Source organism: Saccopteryx bilineata, chromosome 2 (genome assembly GCF_036850765.1).
Source record: "Saccopteryx bilineata isolate mSacBil1 chromosome 2, mSacBil1_pri_phased_curated, whole genome shotgun sequence".
Taxonomy (NCBI): domain Eukaryota; kingdom Metazoa; phylum Chordata; class Mammalia; order Chiroptera; family Emballonuridae; genus Saccopteryx; species Saccopteryx bilineata.
Window position 1 is genome coordinate 219072474 of NC_089491.1, and position 14917 is coordinate 219087390.

Genomic DNA, 14917 nt, shown 5'->3' on the forward strand with positions numbered 1-14917 from the left:
CCTGATTCCAACTGGACACTGAGGAAGGGAAGAGCTCAGAGAGGAAGGTCCAGTCAGTTCAGTGACTCGCACACTTTTAGGCCAGGTAAAGGGGACTTGGAAGAGAGGCAGCCCAGGCCTGGCTGGGCAGGGCCTGCAGGGAGCTCCTGGTGACTTCTCCTGAATCCACAAGCATGGTGATGGTTCATATCTTAGTCCAGGATGGGGCCCCACATCCCCTGTGGGATCCAAAGCGCCGCCTGAATTCTGACCCTCAACCCTAACAACACACAGGGCCAGGATGTACGCTGAAGGTCAGGTTTGAAGACAAAGCTCCCTCCATGAGAGGGGTCACTGGATTTACAATTTGAAAAAATAGGTTTGATTTCTCACTACAAACTATTTCTAACCTAGAGACACTAAAAGCTATGAGACACCAGTGTATTAACAAATGTTAACACTGTGCTATATTTTCTTCAGCTTATTTTTAAATGAATAACAAAGAACAACAGCCCAGTAGCCTCTCCTCTGCTCTTGTGCCCCCAGGCCGTGCCACCAGAAGTGGGCATTCCCTTGCGCAACTGCACTTCTCCATGATGCATGAGCTTCTTACAGGATGTCCTTGTCATGTCAAGTGTTCAGAAAGACAGCATCAATGGCATAACACTACACATGTCCCTCTGTTGTTCACATTCAAGACTTATCTGTGTGGATACACATGAATCAACCATAGCTCGTCAATCCACCGGAGTTGTATTTACATTCATTCTCCCTCACCACAGACCCCCCTGGGGGTGAAACTGAGGGTAGCACCAAACCCTGCATGTACTAGGTTTTCTCCTATACACACATTCCTACGATGAAAGAGCATTTATAAATTAGGCACAGTAAGAGATTAACAACAGTAACAAATAATAAAATAGAACAATAATAGTACACTGTAATAAAGTTGTGCAAATGTGGACTCTAGTTCCAGTCCGCACCTACTTCTGAGCCTGTGTGACCACCCTTCACTTGTAGTAAATGGCTTGGTGTTTTCGGTTTCGGGGGATGCCATGCTAAAGTCCTTGTAGAAGCGCAATGCTTTCTGGAACAGTACATTGTCATAAATATGAATGTTTTTGGTTCATGTCTCCTACCCACAAATTTAATCCTTTTTCATCTTTTTTTAAAAATTTATTTTATTTTATTTATTTTTTTTATTTAGACAATTAAATTTAACAGAGTGACATTGGTAACCAGAGTACATAGATTTAGAGAAACCATCTCCACATCATTTGGACAGTCGATTATGCTGTATACCCATCACTCAAAGTCACATCATCCTTCATCACCTTATATTTTCTCTTTAAGCCTTTCTCCTTCCCCCATCCACCTCGCTCTCCTCTCTTCCCCTCCCCCTGGTAATCACTGCACATTTATCTATGTCCATGAGTCTCAATTTTATTTTTCTCCTATGTATGAAATCATACAGTTCTTAGAGTTCTTAACTTTTTCTGATTTACTTACTAAACTCAGTATAATGTTGTCAAGGTCCATTCATGTTGTCATAAACGATCCTATGTCATCATTCCTTATGGCTGAGTAGTATTCCATAGTGTATATGTACCACATTTTCTTTATCCAATCCTCTATTGAGGGCATTTTGCCTGTTTCCATGTCTTGGCCATTGTGAACAATGCTGCGATAAACATGTGGGTACATGTGTCTTTACGTGCCCTGATTTTGAGTTTTGGGAGTAGATACCCAGTAGAGAGAATCCTGGGTCATATGGTAGTTCTATTCTTTTTTTTTTTTTTAATAATTTTATTTTTTTAATGGGGTGACATCAATAAATCAGGATACATATATTCAAAGATATATGTATCTTTGAATACATATATCTTGCTGAGCAAAAACTTCTTAGTCTGATGTAGTCCCATTTATTAATTTTTGCCTTCACTTCTCTTGCCATTGGAGTCAAGTTCATAAAATGTTCTTTAAAACCCAGGTCCATGAGTTGAGTACCTATGTCTTCTTCTATGTACTTAATTGTTTCAGGTCTTATGTTTAGATCTTTGATCCATTTTGAGTTAATTTTAGTACAGGGGGACAAACTGTAGTCCAGTTTCATTCTTTTGCATGTGGCTTTCCAGTTTTCCCAGCACCATTTATTGAAGAGGCTTTCTTTTCTCCATTGTGTGTTGTTGGCCCCTTTATCAAAAATTATTTGACTATATATATGTGGTTTTATTTCTGGACTTTCTATTCTGTTCCATTGGTCTGAGTGTCTATTTTTCTGCCAATACCATGCTGTTTTGATTGTCGTGGCCCTATAATAGAGTTTGAAGTCAGGTATTGTAATGCCCCCAGCTTCATTCTTTTTCTTTAGGATTGCTTTGGCTATTCGGGGTTTTTTATAGTTCCATATAAATCTGATGATTTTTTGCTCTATTTCTTTAAAAAACGTCATTGGAAGTTTGATGGGAATTGCATTGAATTTGTATATTGCTTTGGGTAATATAGTCATCTTGATTATATTTATTCTTCCTAGCCAAGAACAAGGTATATTCTTCCATCTCATTATATCTTTTTCGATTTCCCTTAACAATGGATTATTGTTTTCATTATATAAGTCCTTTACGTTCTTTGTTATGTTTATTCATAAGTATTTTATTTTTTTTGTTGCAATCGTGCAGGGGATTATTCTTTTGAGTTCGTTCTCAATTGTTTCATTGTTGGCATATAGAAAGGCTATTGACTTCTGTATGTTAATTTTGTATCCTGTGACCTTACTGTATTGGCTTATTGTTTCTAGTAGTCTTTTTGTGGATTCTTTGGGGTTTTCGATGTATAGGATCATATCATCTGCAAAAAGTGATACCTTTACTTCTTCTTTACCGATATGGATGCCTTTTATTTCTTTGTCTTGTCTGATTGCTCTGGCTAGAACCTCTAGTACCACATTAAATAAGAGTGGAGAGAGTGGACAACCCTGTCTTGTTCCTGATTTAAGGGGGAAAGCCTTCAGTTTAGAGCCATTTAATATGATGTTAGCTGATGGTTTATCATATATGGCCTTTATCATGTTGAGATAATTTCCTTCTATAACCATTTTGTTGAGAGTCTTAAACATAAAATTGTGTTGTATTTTATCAAAAGCCTTTTCTGCATCTATTGATAAGATCATGTGTTTTTTGTTCTTTGTTTTGTTGATATGGTGTATTACGTTAACCGTTTTACGTATGTTGAACCATCCTTGAGATTCTGGGATGAATCCCACTTGATCATGATGTATTATTTTTTTAATATGTTGTTGTATTCGATTTGCTAGTATTTTGTTTAGTATTTTAGCATCTGTATTCATTAGAGATATTGGTCTGTAGTTTTCTTTTTTTGTGCCATCCTTGCCTGGTTTTGGTATGAGGGTTATGTTGGCCTCATAAAATGTGTTTGGAAGTATTGCTTCTTCTTCAATTTTTTGGAAGACTTTGAGTAGAATAGGAACCAAGTTTTCTTTGAATGTTTGATAAAATTCGCTGGTATAGCCGTCAGGGCCTGGACTTTTATTTTTGGGGAGGTTTTTAATGTTTTTTTCTATTTCTTCTCTACTAATAGGTCTGTTTAGGCTTTCTGCTTCTTCTTGACTCAGTCTAGGAAGGTTGTATTGTTCTAGGAATTTATCCATTTCTTCTAGGTTGTTGAATTTAGTGGCATAAAGTTTTTCATAGTATTCTACAATAATTCTTTGTATATCTACGGTGTCCGTGGTGATTTCTCCTCTTTCATTTTGGATTTTGTTTATATGAGTTCTTTCTCTTTTTTCCTTGGTAAGTCTTGCCAAGGGTTTGTCAATTTTGTTGATCTTTTCAAAGAACCAGCTCCTTGTTCTATTAATTTTTTCTATAGTTTTTCTGTTCTCTAATTCATTTATTTCTGCTCTGATTTTTATTATCTCCTTTCTTCGGCTGCTTTTGGGTTGTCTTTGTTCTTCTTTTTCTAGTTCCTTAAGGTGGGAAGTTAAGTGGTTCACTTGGGTTCTCTCTTGTTTGTTCATATATGCCTGAATTGATATGAACTTCCCTCTTATCACTGCTTTTGCTGCATCCCATAGATTCTGATATGTCGTATTGTCATTTTCATTAGTCTGTATATATCTTTTGATCTCTGCACTTATTTCTTCTTTGACCCATTCATTTTTTAAAAGTATGTTTGTTGTTTAGTTTCCACATTTTTGTGGGATTTTTTTCCTCTTTTTTGCAGTTGAATTCTAGTTTCAAGGCTTTATGATCAGAAAATATGCTTGGTATAACTTCGATTTTTCTGAATTTGCTGATGTTGTTTTTGTGGCCCAACATATGGTCAATTCTTGAGGATGATTCATGTACACTGGAGAAAAATGTATACTCAGTCACTTTGGGATGAAATGTCCTGTAGATGTCTATCATATCCAGGTGCTCTAGTGTTTGTTTAAGGCCACTATGTCTTTGTTGATTCTCTGTTTGGATGACCGATCTAGAGCCGTCAGCGGTGTATTGAGGTCTCCAAGTATGATTGTATTTTTGTCAGTTTTTGTTTTAAGGTCAATAAGTAGCTGTCTTATATATTTTGGTGCTCCTTGGTTTGGTGCATATATATTAAGAATTGTTATGTCTTCTTGATTCAGTGTCCCCTTAGCCATTATAAAATGGCCATTTTTGTCTCTGAGTACTTTTGCTCTCTTGTAGTCAGCATTATCAGATATGAGTATTGCTACGCCTGCTTTTTTTTGGATGTTATTTGCTTGGAGTATTGTTTTCCAGCCTTTCACTTTGAATTTGTTTTTATCCTTGTTACTTAGATGAGTTTCCTGTAGGCAGCATATAGTTGGATTTTCTTTTTTAATCCATTCTGCTACTCTGTGCCTTTTTATTGGTGAGTTTAATCCGTTTACATTTAGTGTAATTATTGACACTTGTGAGTTCCCTATTGCCATTTTATATCTTGCTTTCTGTTAGTTTTGTGTCTTGTTTGATCCTTCTCTTTTGTTTTTCTATCTTTTGTTTTTATTTGGTTGTATTCCATACATCTTTCCTCTGTTGCTATCTTTTTTATCTCATGTGCTTCTGTGTTGGTTTTTTCAATGGTGGTTACCTTTGAGTAATGAAAAGGGTTCCTACCCTGTTCATTGTAGCAAACTATTTTGTGAGTACTTTTGCACTCCATCGTCCTTTGCTACTGTTAATCTCCATCTTCACCCCCCCTTCCTTTTTGTTGTTGTCACAGTTTAAATTTGGTTTTATTGTGTTCTTCTTGGAGCTTTTACTTGTGGCTCTGTTTTTTTTTTGTTGTTGTTGTTGTTCTTTGTATCTGATTGGAGAACCCCCTTTAGTAATTCCTGGAGTGGGGGTTTTCTGATGATAAATTCCCTCATCTTTTCTGTATCTGTGAATGTTTTTATTTCTCCTTCATATTTAAAGGATAGCTTTGATGGGTATAGTATTCGTGGCTGAAAGTTTCTCTCTTTCAGGACTTTAAAATTTGGGGTCCACTCTCTTCTAGCTTGTAGAGTTTCTGCTGAGAAATCTGATGATAATCTAATGGGCCTTCCTGTATATGTTGTATTCTTCTTTTCCCTGGCTGCCTTGAGAATTTTTTCTTTGCTGTTGGTTTGTGCCAATTTCATTATGATATGCCTTGGAGTAGGTTTGTTGGGGTTAAGAAAACTCGGAGTTCTGTTTGCTTCTTGAACTTGAGGCTTTAGTTCTTTCCACAGGATGGGAAGTTCTCATCTATTATTTGTTTGAGTATGTTCTCCATTCCATTTTCTCTCTCTTCTCCCTCTGATATACCTATTATTCTTATGTTATTCTTTTTGATGGAGTCAGATAATTCTTGTAGGGCTATCTCATTTTTTTTAATTTTTGAGTCTCTTTCTTCTTCTCTCTGTTGTGCCTCAAGTTGCTTGCCTTCTATTTCACTAATCCTCTCTTCTATCTGACCTGTTCTATTAGCTAAGCTTGTTACTTCGTTTTTCAGCTCATGAATTGAGTTTTTCATCTCTGTTTGATTTGTTTTTATAGTTTCAATTTCCTTGGACATATATTCTTTGTGTTCATTCAGTTGTTTTCTGAGCTCCCTAAATTGCCTTTCTGTGTTTTCTTGTATATCTCGGAGGATTTTTAGGATTTCTATCTTGAATTCTCTGTCATTTTGCTCCAAGGTTTCCAATATATTAAATTTTTTCTCCATAGATTTTTCCTCATCTAGCTGTGTTACCTCTCTTTCTTTTGTATCCATGATATTTGATTTTCTCTTCCTTAATGGCATCTGAGGGTGGTTTTGTTGATAGTATTAATGAGATTTAATAAAGAATAAAAAGTTAAAAAAATAAAAAATCGAAGAGTTGGGTTTTTTTAAAAAAAATAATAATGAAATAAAGAAAAATAAAATAAAATAAAAATTTTTTAAAAAGGAAATTATTCCCCCCCTCCTTTTTTCCTCTCCTCTCCTCTCCCCTCTTTCTTGAGAAAATCTTGTGGTGAACTGTGAATTATAACAAACAATGCCTGTAATGGAGGGCCTGAATTGGGGAAAAGTAACAAAGGGGCAAAAAAAAAAAAAAAAAAAGAAAGAAAAAAAAAAAAAGAAAAAAGAAGGGGTATGGACCCACAAAAAGCAAATAAGGAAAAAATTTGGGTCAAGAATAAAATGATTTGCTTTTAGGTGTTGGTTGACTAAGAGTTATGATGAGAGGAATAAGAGGGAAACAGAAAAATGGGGGGACAAATTAAAAAATTACTACTGTATTTAGTGGAACAAGAACTAGATAAAAGGGAGTGCCAGGGATGGGAGCACTGCTAGTGAGTTAAAAAGGTGAAGTAAAACCCCCCCCAAATGCCACGAACATAAGTTTGAGTCCTAGATAAGATGATTTGTTCGTTATTGAGATTTGAATGGGGGGAGATGTAAAGGAAAAAGGAAGAAACTAATATAGAGGGAGAAAAGAAAGAGAGAGAGAGAAAAAAAAGAGGGAACCACTAAAAGAAGAAAAAAGAAAAAAGAGGAGAGAGAGAGAGAAAGTTAAGGGTTTTGGGGTGCAACCCTCATAGAGAGAAAGGAAGAGGAAAGAAAAGATAATGGGAGATGTAATACTTATAGGTAGTGTAGTTCAAGGAGAGGAGAGCGTAAGACCAGCAGAGAGTTAATTGGCCAAATTGGAGGAGGAAAAAAAATATCAAGAATGAAGATAAGAGAAACAAATGAACAAATATAATAAAATGGGATAGGTTATAAAGTCTGCAGATTATTCTTGATTTTGAGAGGTTATCTTCTTGCTTTTTCTTTTCTCTCCCTCTTCCTGGTCGGTGACTCTGTACCCCAGGTTCTGCCCCTTTGGCACACTCAGGTAGAGGTTTGCAGTTGATAAATCTCTATGGCGATGTCATGTATTGTGCTTTAGTCTCGTTGGCAGTTGAGGCTCATTAGCATTTATAGGCTCCGACAGTGAGAGAGTCCGTGTTCCTGAAGCCTTTCTCCTAGTCTTTCCTTCCTCAATTAGTAGCCTGATAATCCAGCTATGGGGTTGCTGCTGCCTCTGCCTGGATAGTAAGAGGCTCAAAGAACTGGCAACTCCCCACTCTATTCCCACTCAGCACAGGGCTCTGGGTAAGGCTCAGTCAGTCAGAGCTGCTAGCATAATCAGGCGGGGTTTCCGCCCACTCAAAGACCTCTGGTTCTGCCACTCTGTCCGGTAACACAGGCGGGTGCCCACTTCCGGGGCGCTTGGAGGAAACTCTCGCTCACTATCTGCGCGCGCAGACCAGGATATCCGGCCAGCAGTCTCACGCTCTGAGTGAAACCCCCAACTGTATGAAAAAGTTCCAGCATTGGAATTGGCTCTCGCTCGTCCCTGTGCGCGGCTTTTGCAAGGTGCTGGGGCGGCCTGAGATTCCGCTTTTGCCCACACAAAGGCCCCTGACTCTGCCCCTCTGTGCGATAACATGGGCGCACACTGCCAAGGCACTCGGAGGAATCTCTCACTATCTGCGCCCGCAGATCAGGATATCAGGCCAGCTGCGTTTCCGTCTGAGTGAATCCCCTACCAGCACGGAAAAGTTCCACCGTTGGAATTAGTTCTCGCTCCCTCCCGTGCTCGGCTTTCCCAGGGTGCTGGGGCTGCCCAGAGATTCCGCTTTCGGCCCACACAAAGGCCTCTGACTCTGCCTCTCTGTGGGGTAACACGGGCACCCACTCCCGGGGCTTTGGAAGAAATCTCTCGCCCACTATCTGTGCGCGCCGACCAGGAGATCAGGTAAAATGGCTGCCCCGCTTGTCTTTCTTTGTCTGGGTTTGGTGCGAGTGTTAGCTTGTATTGCCCGGGTTGCCACAGGAACAGTTTTTCCTCGGCTTGGATCTCTGTGCCACAGCCTGGTTCGGCCGTTTGTGCCATGGCCTGGATCTATTCACCCCCTTTGCCCGCCTCAGTTTCTATATTCACATTTCCCAGAGAAAGCCGCCCTGTTTAGGTTAGTGAGGAAGGCGGAGCATTTCTTACTCCCTATTTCCTTCGGGGTTTGGTTATATATTTAGCCAATTTTTCGCTCGACCATACCTTCGGGTGTATTGCGAAACATCTGGAGGCCCCAAGGATAGGTTTTTCTGTTTCTGGTTGAAGATCTTGTTGAGTTTTGGGGGAGATTTATCGGTATCGCTTCCTACTCCGCCATTACTCTGACGTCATCCTCCTTTTTCATCTTAACTTAGCATTTATCACACACTGTGGCCATAACTTTTGCAGTTTGAGGTGCAACAGCAAAACTAACACGAGTTTTGTTTTCTTTCTTTACAATTTCATGGATGGAAGAGACTTACCACATATCTCAGCAACCTCAGAACCAGCTTTTTTTCTTTATTAAGTTGAAAGCATTACCTTTTCACTGAAGGGGAAGTACTTTACAGTGACTCTTTGGCATCTCCAAATTGACAGCATCACTACTCTTGTGCTTTCAGCAGTTATTAAATAAAATAAGGGTGACTTGAACATAAGCCCCATGAACAGCAGACCCAATAACAGAGACTGCTGGTGTACAACATAGAGACGCAGGACAAAGGGATGATTCACATCCCGGGTGAGACGCAGTGAACAATGTGAGATTTCAACATGCTGTTCAGAATGGCATGAAACTTAAAATTTATGAATTGTTTATTTCTGGAATTTTCCACTTAATATGTTTGGACTGTGGCTGACTTTGGGTAACAATAGGTAACTAGAATAGCAGAAAGAAACTGTAGATAAGGGAATGTGCTGTATCCAGTCCCATGTAAACTTGGCATTTCTGAATATTCACACAGGAACCTGCTCAGATGTGTCGCCTTGTATATACATGCCTGGCTTTTCTGGTGTGTAATCCAGGGAGTAGGAATGCTGAGTCCTGGAGACATGGCAGTCCACCACCTCCCTGGACACTGCCAGGCTGCTCTCCCACAGCAAGTCCCAGTCTGGCTCTCCAGCAGCATGTGAGGGCCCTCCAGCATGTTAGCTGACCTTCCATATTTTCAACCTTGTTTACCAGCAAAGTTATAAAGAAGCCCTTCCCTGTCTTACTTCTCATTGGTGGGATTAAGGGCGGCTGGTGGGGGTAAGGGAGGCTGGGCCCCTCCGTGGGTACTGGCCAGGCATTTCCTCCTCCATGGCTCTGGCGCATTCTCTGCCTCATTTTCTAAGAATCACCTGTCCTTTGCCTCCCTGATCTGTAGCCTTCCCTGCATAATCTGCAACCAGACTGAGCCCCTGAATGCATGAGGAGGTACTGCTCGGAGGGCACTGAGGACCCTGGGGTCATGCTGTGATGTGGTGAGGGGAGGAGAGGCAAGGGAACAGGGCTGGAGGGCTGGTGGGACCCCCCAGTCATGAGGATAGGAGGTTTCAGGGAAAGACTCCTGCTGGGTACCCAAGAAGACACTGTGGGAGGACAATGGCCAGGCCTGGAATGTATCTTGGGAGAGAGGTGCCCACATCCACATCCCTGCAAGCAGAAAGCCCAGGAGAACTGGCAGAAAAACTGAGCTTTCAGCCACTGCACCATTTAATGGTGGACAAAAAAAAAAAAAAAGAATGTGCATGGAGTTAGGAAAGAAGCATTCCCAGGGGGTGGGGGCAAATTGGTGTGGCCAGGAAGGAAGGTTTTCAGAAAGGAATACAAAAACAGTCAATAATTCATTAACTCTAAAAACTGGCAGGTCATGTGGAAGCTGCATCCATAGCTTCTTCAAGGCAGAAAAGAGACACACAGCTGGTCAAACGTGGACAAGACAGGCTGCTGCTCAATGTTTATTCTAAAAATTTGGGCAAGCAGTTGCTTAAAGATAACTATGACTACAGGTACTTAAAACAAAGGCATTAAACTTATTTGCAATATGATTTGCTATCTAAAACATCCTGACTTATGAGACCCAACAGGATGTAATTTGTTAATGACATATTATAAACTCAAGATGCAAAAATAAATGTCTTTACTATATACCAGTAATAATTACAATAGAAAAAAATACAAAATATAAAATGATCAAGGATAACTTCAGTAAGGAGTATGAAAGATCTATAAAAGAAACTTACAGAACTTCCTGACTGCTTTGGATGGAACACAGGAAGACAGCTCTGTCTTGTCTCTGAACTAGAAGACCATCCCTCCCAACATAAATGGATAATTTTAATGGGAGGCCACCCAAAACCCAAGTAGGTTTTTAAAATCTGACAGAAGAACTCTAATGTTCATCTAGAAGGACAGAGGAATGAAATAAAGTAGAAATTTTTTAGGAAAAAATAGGATGAGTTCATGTGGCTTTTCTGTAGAAACAGACAAATAGCCATGAGAGGGAATGTATCCAAACACTCTGAGAGGGTAAATGCAGGCAGGAAGTTACTGTGGTGAAGGTGGCACTTCTCATCAGTAGGGATATTTTGATGAATTATAAAATGGCTCTGAGATGACCAGCTAGTCCTTTAAAAACAAAACATAACATAGCACAGCTGTCACTCAGCTTTGTGACACTGCCTCCCAGGCCTATCCCCACTCCTCTGTGCTGCTGGGGCTGAGTCTGCAAACGGTACCACCAAGGTTCACCTGGGCTTTGCTTCTCTGCTGCTGAACAGCAATTTTCCAGAACTTAGAGCTTCAACAATGCCCACGTATCAGCTCACAGCTGTGAAGGGCCGAGATCTAGACACAGGGTAGCTGGTTCTCTAGGGCAGTGGTCCCCAACCTTTTTCGGGCCACGGACCGGTTTAATGTCAGAAAATATTTTCATGGACCGGCCTTTAGGGTGGGATGGATAAATGAATCACGTGACCGAGACAAGCGTCAAGAGCAAGTCTTGTTTAAGACACTCAAAAAATTGGGTATAGAAGGAAAACATCTCAACATGATAAAGGCCATATATGATAAACCATCAGCCAACACCATATTAAATGGCATAAATAATTTTTGATAAAGTGGCCAACAACACACAGTGGAGGAAAGAAAGCCTCTTCAATAAATGGTGCTGGGAAAACTGGAAAACCACATGCAAAAGAATGAAACTCGACTACAGCTTATCTCCTTGTACTACAATTAATTCAAAATGGATCAAAGACCTAAATATAAGACCTGAAACAATAAAGTATATAGAAGAAGACATAGGTACTAAACTCATGGACCTGGGTTTTAAAGAGCATTTTATAAATTTGACTCCAAAGGCAAGAGAAGTGAAGGCCAAGATAAATGAATGGGACTACATCAGACTAAAAAGTTTTTGCTCAGCAAGAGAAACTGACAACAAAATAAACAGACAGCCAACTAAATGGGAAATGATATTTTCAAACAACAGCTCAGATAAGGGCCTAATATCCAAAATTTACAAAGAACTCATAAAACTCAACAACAAACAAACAAACAATCCAATAAAAAAATGGGAAGAGGATATGAACAGACACTTCTCCCAGGAAGAAATACAAATGGCCAACAGATATATGAAAAGATGCTCATCTTCATTAGTTATTAGAAAAATGCAAATCAAAACTACAATGAGATACCACCTCACACCTGTTAGATTAGCTATTATCAACAAGACAGGTAATAGCAAATGTTGGAGAGGCTGTGGAGAAAAAGGAACCCTCATCCACTGTTGGTGGGAATGTAAAGTAGTACAACCATTATGGAAGAAAGTATGGTGGTTCCTCAAAAAACTGAAAATAGAACTACCTTATGACCCAGCAATCCCTCCGCTGGGTATATACCCCAAAAATTCAGAAACATTGATACGTAAAGACACATGTAGCCCCATGTTCATTGCAGCATTGTTCACAGTGGCCAAGACATGGAAACAACGAAAAAGCCCTTCAATAGAAGACTGGATAAAGAAGATGTGGCACATACATATACACTATGGAATACTACTCAGCCATAAGAAATGATGACATCGGATCATTTACAACAAAATGGTGGGATCTTGATAACATACGGAGTGAAATAAGTAAATCAGAAAAAACCAAGAACTACATGGTTCTATACATTGGTGGAACATAAAAACAAGACTAAGAGACATGGACAAGAGTGTGGTGGTTACCGAGGGGAGGGGAGGGGGGGCGCAGGAAGGAAGGAGGGAGAGGGGAAGGGAAGGGGGAGGGGCACAAAGAAAACTAGATAGAGGGTGACGGAGGACAATCTGACTTTGGGTGATGGGTATGCAACATAATTGAATGACAAGATAACCTGGATATGTTTTCTTTGAATATATGTACCCTGATTTATTGATGTCACCCCATTAACATTAATAAAAATTTATTTATAAAAAAAAAAGAGTGAGTCTTAGACAGATGTAACAGAGGGAATCTGGTCATTTTTTTAAAAATAAAACATCGTTCACGGCCCTGGCTGGTTGGCTCAGTGGTAGAGCGTCGGCCTGGTGTGCAAAAGTCCCGGGTTCGATTCCCGGCCAGGGCACACAGGAGAAGTGCCCATCTGCTTCTCCACCCCTCCCCCTCTCCTTCCTCTCTATCTCTCTCTTCCCCTCCCGCAGCGAGGCTTCATTGGAGCAAAGATGGCCCGGGCGCTGGAGATGGCTCCTTGGCCTCTGCCCCAGGCGCTAGAGTGGCTCTGCTCGCGGCAGAGCACCGCCCCTGGTGGGCGTGCCGGGTGGATCCCGGTCGGGCGCATGCGGGAGTCTGTCTGACTGTCTCTCCCCGTTTCCAGCTTCAGAAAAATACAAAAAAAAAAAATCGTTCAGACCTAAATATAAATAAAACGGAAATAATGTAAGTTATTTATTCTTTCTCTGTGGCTGGTACCAAATGGCCCATGGACCGGTACTGGTGTGCGGTCTGAGGGTTGGGGACCACTGCTCTAGGGAAAAGGGACACACACTCAGGAGTCATTTGGCTGCACTGCCACCTAGCGCTGGGGCCTCTTCCTGCTGGCTCAGGTTTAGGTGAGGCTGCCAGCACTCCCGGGAGCATGCCTTCATCTGGAATCCTCAATGCTTCCAATCTCAAGCTTCATCCATTGCTGACTTCCTACTCAGACTTCACGGGTTCATGTACCTGGGTCAGGCCATGAACCTGCCCTCTGGTTCACTCAAAGTCCACTGACTAGAAGTCTTAGTTACACCTACAAAATCCCTTTGTCAGGTGACACAACACACTCGGGACCATGCCCACGTCCCAACTAGTCTCAAGGGGAAATTTAAGCAAGGCTTGCACAGCAGGATAAAATCTTAGGGCCATCCTAGATTTATGCCCACCATACCTCAAAGGCTGGCTTTCCATCAGGTTTTCCAGCAGGAGGTCCTAGAGAGAGGACTGAGGACAGAGGGCAGCAGGTTCTGCCTCTGGCTCCGCAGGCAATGGGTGGAGGGAGGCTTTGCAGAGGTGGCTCCTTTCCCAACACTGGGCCCTTCCAGCATCTCCACTAGCATTGAAACTGGGCAGCTTCTCAAGGTGAGGGGACACTGCCTAGGACATGGTGACTTCTGGCCTGTGACTCTGCAGAGACCACAGGGCTAATCCTCATGGCTCAGCGGCTCTCAGCCTAAGCTTCTAAATAGGAACGAGAAAGCACCGACCTTTCAGCATTTCGAAAAGTACTCTGTAATTTGCAAAGTGCTATACAGATGGAGAATTTTAGGTTTTATATTCCCAGCATCATTCTAGAGTAAGAACAGGAGATAAGAGAAAGGAGCAGGTGTGGGAGATGCATTCCTTGTATTATTTCTGAAGGTGTCCAAGTCCAAACAATACCAAGATATCTGACTATCTGCTGGTGGGATTAGGAAGAAAGGAAGACCCGTGCCACATGCTCTCAAAAGTGCATGGAAACCTGGGTACGAAGCCCTCTTCCTTACAGAGCCCGCACCAAGGGCCCCATGGCTGGCTGCCCTGGCACCTCCAGACCTTCCCCTGTTCTGTACTCATGTCCCCTCCTGCTCCCCAGCAGCCCAGTCTGGGGTCCTCCGGGTTCTTCCACCCTTCCTGCAGGTCTCTGCTCTCTCTGAGGCCACAGGGACATTCTAAGAGCACATTGATCTGTCTGTTTACAAGCCCCAGGCCTCCCAGTACCCAGGAGAAAGTGTAAGTCCTCCAGCCAGGTGTCCCCTGTCCCTTACTCCTTCCCACATCATTCATGCTCCATGTCCTCTCCACTTACCCTGCTGAGCCCAACCTCAAGGGCCAGGCCATCACAGCCCTGAGCTCTCACAGCCCAGGAGACACTACAGACACTTGTAACTGTAATTATATTTCATGACTATTAATCCAAGGAGAGGTAAGGAAAGGAGGTTAAGCCATCAGAGCTGTTTTATTTGTCCAACCAGAGATGACAGGACCCTGGCTCCAATGAGACTTTGCGACCTGCTGGAATGGCGTGGGCCCGAGCCCACCTGTAGTACTGGACGGAAAGGGCCTGTCAGTGGGGCCGCTGTGAAAAGGCAAGGAGCAGTGAGAGCT

General features: G+C 41.6%; 1 protein-coding gene across 10 annotated transcripts in view; it reads right to left on the reverse strand.

The window, feature by feature from the left end:
* PCBP3 (poly(rC) binding protein 3) overlaps nt 1-14917 on the reverse strand; it is a 313033-nt gene that overhangs the window by 96240 nt on the left and 201876 nt on the right. The window contains exon 1 of one of the 10 annotated variants that reach the window (XM_066259183.1): nt 13722-13740. The exons of the other annotated variants lie outside the window; for them this stretch is intronic. The gene's annotated coding sequence lies outside the window, so the exon portion shown is untranslated. Of the gene's footprint in view, nt 1-13721; nt 13741-14917 lie in introns of those variants that run through there. 10 annotated transcript variants of the gene reach the window in all.